The following is a 6,890-nucleotide window of genomic DNA, read 5'->3' on the forward strand; positions in this document are numbered from 1 at the left end:
AACCCAGGCACTCTTACAGCCTCTGCCAGTCTTTTTTTGTGATGTATTTTTTGAGAGAGGGTCTTGTGAACTGGGGAAGCTTTGAACTATGATCCTCCTCATCTCTGCCTCTTGAGCAGCTAGGATTCCAAGTGTGAGCTGGCTATCAATTTTTTTTTTCTTGGCAGTACTAGGGTTTGAACTCAGGACCTCATGCTTGCTAGGCAGGTGCTCTACCACTTGAGTCACTCCGCCAGCCCTACTATCAATCTTCTTAAAGAGGACTTTGTTCTAAGAGCAGTGAGGAGCCATGGAAGGTGTCAGGCAGAGAAGCAGCACATCCATCCAGAGTCCCGTGTTTCCAGTTTCGCGTTGGTTGCCTGTTGAGAAAGGTTTTAAGGAAGGCACAGGGAGAAGCAGGGCATTATGTTAAGAGATGATTACAATGGTCTGACTCAGCAATGATGGTGGAGGGAGGTGGGGAGAAGCGGATGGAACGGAGATGTGAAGTTGAGTGGTGTGCATAGTAGGGGTGGGAGCAGGAAGGAGTTAGGGCATGGCTGAGGGAACTCATGGGATGTGCTGTCATTTCTGAGGTGGGGCAGTTTGGGGTGCAGGCTGGTGGTTTCTGTGGGACACCAAGGGCCAAGTTCCATAAGCTGAATGCTGGAGTCTGAAACACAGAGGGGAGGACCAGGCTGGAGGTGAGATTACTGTCCGTCCTCAAGCACAGAGAGCAAGTAATGCTGTGGTTTGGATAAAGTCACTACTGGAGGGTGTGGGGCGAGGATAGGGCCAAGGACAGGCCCCAAGGACCCCCTATCTGGGGCAAGTAGCAGGGGAGAATGAGGAGTCCATAGGAGAATCGGGGCAGCCAGGGGCATTCTAGAAGCCAAGGCAGAAGCCAGGGGAGAGGCCACCCACTGGTCTCCCCGGGGGAGCCTGGACATGGCCACTGGAAAATCACAAATTGAGGCTACAGCCCATGGTAGAATTCACCCAGACCCAAGGCTGCCCTCCCTGCCTCATCTGAGCTGGAGGTTGTAAGCCTTTGCTATGGACCTGCACCAGGTGGCAGAAGTGAGGTGGCCAGGTGAGGTGCTGCCCCTTCCCTGCAGGCAAAACCAGGTATCTTAACAGATTTGGGGGCAGGGGTGGGGAGGGAACGGTGCGGGGCGGGGGGGGGGGGGGTAGTTGGGAGAAAAGTGCTTGGGGACTGGGGGAGTGTGCAGGAGAAGGTGCCCTTAACCTGGAAACAGGATAGGCCCTCAGGTCACAGCCCAGGCTGATTCGTCTTGGGCACCAGTGTTTGTCAAAGCTCCCAGGCAGTTGAGACCCCCCACCACCACCACCTCCAGGGTTTAAAGCCAGCTGTCTAGGGAGAGGAGAAGCAGGGGCAGGCTCTGCATAAGTGTTGAATGGCAGTGCAGCAGCAGTAATTGAAGGGAAAGAGCCCTAAGGACAGGCAAGGACAGCAGGACACCTTCCTTCCTTTCCCTCAACCCTCAAAGGCCTTGGAGTAACCAGGGAAGGCCATTCCCACTCCATCTCTAACCAGTGTGTGGACCCAGCCAAAGCCACTGGATTCCTCCTCCTTTTCCATGGGGAGGCCTCCAGACCACCCCAGACTTCTAGAAACCTACCCTGGCTAGTTTCAAGTGGTTACCCCCTTACACTCTGTGCAGGGGAAGGCCACAGCCCATGGCCACTGCTCTTCAGCCTAAAGCCCCTCTCCTGTGTCACTGTCTGAAGACCCTGAAGCTTTAATTTGTCCTTAGATTAAATAAGAACACAGAAGGGGCAGCCCCAGGCCACCCAGTTCAGAGTTGGGACTTCTGCTCTGAGTGGAGGTCCCAGGCCTGGCAGAGTTGGGGGGTGCAGGACAAAGCCGGGGAGCCTGGCGTCAATGTGGTGGCCTCTTTCCTGGAGAAGTGCCCTGGGCGGGGAGGAGAGACATCAAGGCTGGGAGCCAGGATTGCAACGGTCCTGTCTGGAGCCTGGATCAGGATCCTGTCCAGCCTCAGGGCAGGGTGGCCCCAGTGCCCCTCCTCAACTCAGGAATGACTTGACCCTGTGGTGACCTGTGTGCTCGCCCTGGCCTCCTCCACAACAGGTTCTGCAGTGCGAGGCTAATCTAATCTCACCCAGTAGGAAATGAGAGTCCCCAGACAGAGGCGAGGTGACTTTCGCAAGGTCGCGCTGCACATGGCGCCAGGTCAGCTCCAGAATCCAGGGCTGCTGACCCTGCTCCCTTGGACTTTTAAGTGCACCTCAGTGAAACTGGTCACAGTCAGCAAACACCAGGCATTGACTGCAAGCCCTGCCATCCCTCCTAGGAAGATGGAAGAAGGATGTGTGTGTGCTGGCTACAGCAGCTAGATTGAGGAGGTCTCTCTTGTACACCTGAAAAACTAAATGCCCCGAGGCTGGAGTGTCCCTGATGCACTCCAGACTCAGTCTGGACCTGGTGAGGAGCCAGGTCAAGTCTCTAGGCTGGCAGAAGATGGATGAGCACCGGTGGGGGCACCAGCCACAGGTAAGGATGGGGATGAGGTGGCCAGTCATGCCACCAAGTCCCCGTGTGTGAGAACCAGGGCCCAACTGTCAGGAAGGGGGGGTTGGGTGAGCAGGACAGAGCCAGGCCTCTTAGGCCATCCCAGTCTGGTTTTCCTTCCCTCTTTCCTTCCTGCCTGTGCTCTGGTGGACACCCAGGCACTGGCTTTTAGAAAGGTTTGAGAAGGAGTGGGCCAGAAGCCTTGCCAAGGGACTAAGGATTCAGGAATGGGGTCACGTTGGAATGAATGGGAGCTTCTTCCCCTGGCCTGGATCCTCACTGGAGTCTAAAGCTAACTTCCTACCCTCAAGGGCCACCCTGTCCACATCCAAGCTAAAGGAAGCTGGAACTGGATAAAAATTTGAGTCCCAGGAGGCCAGCCTCAGTGGCTCATACCTGTATTTCCAGCTATAGGAGAGGTACAGGTAGGAGGATCAAGGTCTAAGGTCAGCCCTGTGCAAAACATCAGAACCTATCCAAAAAAGGGCTAGGTGCTGCTCAAGTGGTAAAGCACCAACTTAGCAAATATGAGTCCCCTGAGTTTAAACCCCAGTACCAATGGAAGGAAGGAAAGAGGGAGGGAGGGAGGAAGGAAGGGAGAGAGAGGGAGAGAGAGAGAGAGAAAGAAAAGAAAGAAAGACAAAGAATGTAAGCATAGGGACTGGGGATATGGCTCAGTGGTAGAGCTCTTGCCTAGCATTTCCAGACTGGGTTCCATCTCCAGCACTCGGGGACAGAAAGAGGTCAGGACCTCTGGGAACTAGAAACCGCTAATCTTATCCACTGGGCTCTGAGGAATTTGGCAGAGCTGGGAGGAAGGGGCTCCAGGGACTGGGCTGGTAGCCCAGCCTATCTCCCCCTCCCTGGAGCCAGCACACTCATTATTCATAGCCCACAGTAAAACCCAGTGACAAGGCAGCCCCCCTCCCTCTACAGACAGCTCCCCACTCAGGACAAGGAAACAGAACCACCAGCAACTTGGCCGGGTTGTGTCCATGTCACAGACCTTCGGGTTGAAGCCACAGCCAGAGTCCCAGGAGCCCTCACACAGGCCAGGGGTCTTTTATCCTCTTCAGAAGAACCTTCACCCAGCCTCCCCTTGGCAATTCTGGGTGCTGTCCCTCTCCCTCTCTGGGATGGTCAGTGCCAATCCCATGCAGGTGAAAGACCTCCGAGCCCCCTGAATCCTTCGGCCAAAGCCAGAGTGGATGCCTGCCTTTATGGTCATCTCACGCTAACTGCAGTGACTCTTGTCTCCAGTTTATAAGAGCCTGGGAGATTAGTAGCAGGCCACTCCCCTCTAGGGCCCCAAAGCACTGTTCTTCTTAGAGCTGTTCCATTTCTTGATTGTTAAGTGAATCAATCAATGACTGGGTCACAAAGGTTCCCAAGTAGTGTCTTAAGAGCAGTCACATCACAGACAAGAAGGCCATGAAAGCAGAAAGTAAAAGGCCGGAGGCACAACCAGGGACTGAGTTCCTCCTGCCCTGGGTGCCTCAGTGCCTGATGGCAGGGTGGCAGTGACTTCCATGTCCTTTGGTGTTCTTGGGCTGGGACCTCCCTGACCCATGGCCTCTGAGCAGTTCCAGAGGGGCCATGAGAAGCTTTGTTAGGCCTTGGGGTGCAGCCAGGGAGGCTGTGTGTATCAGCTCAGGAGCCCCCCAAGGTGCTCAGTAGGTACTTCCGGGATTCCCACAGGAATGTCCAGAGCTCCAGGTGCAGAGCTCAGCTCTGCCTGATTCTGCCCATGGCCCTGCCAGGCAAGGCATGGAACCTAAGGAAGGCCCTAGCACCCTCTCTCAGATCTCAGGCTCCACTAGGCCGCAGCCACCATGTCTGGGGCCCCTGAGTTACCAGCCTGCCCCAAGCTCTGAGCCTGCTGCCAGCCCCCAGGGCCTCAAGGCTGGATAGACCACCAGGAGGCCAGGCCTTCCTGGAGCCCACCCCCTCCCCTGGGCTCAGCTGGGGGTGGCAGGGAGCACCAGAGACCAACGGCCAACCACAAGTCCACAGAGGCTGGGATGGGCTTACTGGGCTTTTCAGAAAAACATGACTTTCTTCCTCAGTTCAAGCAAATTCTGGAAAACTTTGAAATAAGGAAACCGCGAGGGGAGGGTGGAAAGTGGGGGAAGAAGAGGAGGGCAGAAGAGGGTAACTTTTTTTTTTCCCTCAGAACACTTATTTCTCTCTGAGTAGCCAAGCAAGTCCTAATCGCAGCAGTTTTGGGGCCAGATTCAATAAAAACCCTGTCTGCTGAGGCCTGAGCAAAGCCACAGAAAATAAATACTTGGTGGCTTGTCCGGTCTCCTGCCGCCTGGAGCCCCGAGGGCTCTACTATTGACTCTCCGCCCAGTGGGATATGGACTGAGTGTGGAATTCTCTCCCCAGCCAATCGGCTCCCTCTCCCCAGTTAGGACCATTTAAAAGTCATAAGTAGAGTTTCCGGTGTGGAGGGGAAAACAGAGGAGAGTGTATTTGGTTGGGGAAGAAAAAAAGGAACTGCAGAGAGGCCAGTCTCTTTCCTCTTGGAGCCAGAAGACTTTGGACTGTCTTGTTTGTGAGCAAGGAGGTTTGGGGTTTGGCCCTCTCTGGGCTATCCCTGCTACCTGCTCTCCCCAGGAAGAGGACTCAGATCTCTCAGGTGGGGGGCTCCTATCCCGGCCTTCCAAGGGCTGAGCAGCCCTAAGCCTCCTGCTCTGTGGAGTGACCACAACTCTACAGGCTGGGCCAGGGACACTAGGAAGAAGAGAACTGGAAACTATGGGCCACAAACAAACAATGAGTAGTTGAACGGAGCCTCACCAATCAAAATAGAACAAGCATGGGGGCAGGGATGGGAGGGGGGAGGATGGAATTCAATGCTGGGGAGGGAGGTCCAGGAACCCAGGAGCAGGGAAACCGGGAAGGTGCTACTCAGTAGAGAAAGAGGAAAGACAGAAATGGGAGGGTGGTTGCAGAGCATCAATAAATAAACCCCACTGGGAACTACTGCCCCAAGCCCCAACTTTTTATGAGATTACAGGTCAAATGGACAGTCATCTTGGGGCATGAGAAGTCCTAACCCCAAGGGTAGGCCACAAGAATGTGACCTGTCCCCTCCTATCCATGCTCCAGATCCTGGTCTGCAACAGAGTTTGGGGGTGAGATGACTTATCAGATCTTCCCCTCATCTGCTGTGTGTCCCAGAAGAAACAAGGGCTGCTTCTGGTCTTCCAAAAGGAGGTCAAAGCCTAAGGCTGCAGGGCTTAGCACCTGTGTTCTGAGTGAGGCAGCCTGAGCTGGAGATGCCGAGTTCCCCTCTTTTAGTTGCTGCTACCTCTGAGGGCCAGGCTGGGCTGCAGAGGCCCACAGACTCAGCCTCTAAACCCTCTTTGCATGGCACCCACTCCATCCTGGCATCACACTCCACCCTCAAAATCACTCTGCTGGGTTCCACATATCTCCCCTAAGTTCTCTTTAAAAATGCAGGTGCTCAGCTGGGTATAGTGGTGCATGTCTATAATCACAGTTAGGACCATTTAGAAATCAAGAGTTTCCAATGTGGCAGGAGAAAACTAGAAGAAAGCATATTTGGTTGAGGAAGATGCCTCTCAGGAGGTGGAGAACAGAGGAATGGAGTCCAAGGCTGGCTCTAGAGACCCTATCTGAAAAACAAACGAAAAGCAAAAGGACTGTGGTTGTGACTCAAGCGGTAGAGCCCTTGCCTAGCAAGCTCCAGGTCCTGAGTTCAATCTCCAGTATCACCTAAGTTAATTAATTGAACTTAATCAAATTCAGCTGCTCTTAAGAGGGCCCATTCTAAGCATGTGCCTAGCTGAATTCTTCAGGGAACTAAAGACAAACATACTCCTTGGCCCAGCTCTTGTGGGATTCAGGTTGGTCATGCACCCTCTGGGAAAGCCAACTGCTCCCCAAAACTCCCTCCAGTGACCTCCCGGTTGGAACTGGAGGCTCATTGCCCAAAGGGAGAATCTTAGCGCCTTTATTTTGGAGGAGGCAGAGGGAAAGGAAGAAAAGAGTACGAGGTGTTATAGACAGTCCCAGGTCTGTCCCCACTTTCAAAAACAGTACATCATGGGGAATTTAGAATAATCTGGGAGGAAGGTGTTAATTTCTTAGTAACTCTAGTGTTCATGAGGAGTCTGCAAGATCCTATCTCGAAAAAAACCATTACAAAAAAACGGCTGGTGGAGTGGCTCAAGGTGAATGCCCTGAGTGCAAGCCCCAGTACTGCAAAAAAAAAAAAAAAGAAAAGAAAAGAAAAAATCAAATAAAAACTCAGCTGTCCCGAGTATTTGGTGTAGGGCCGAGGACTTGCCTTCACAGTGTCCCTAAGTCGGGGCATCAGAGGCCAAGC

Source organism: Castor canadensis, chromosome 4 (genome assembly GCF_047511655.1).
Source record: "Castor canadensis chromosome 4, mCasCan1.hap1v2, whole genome shotgun sequence".
Classification (NCBI taxonomy): Eukaryota; Metazoa; Chordata; class Mammalia; order Rodentia; family Castoridae; genus Castor; species Castor canadensis.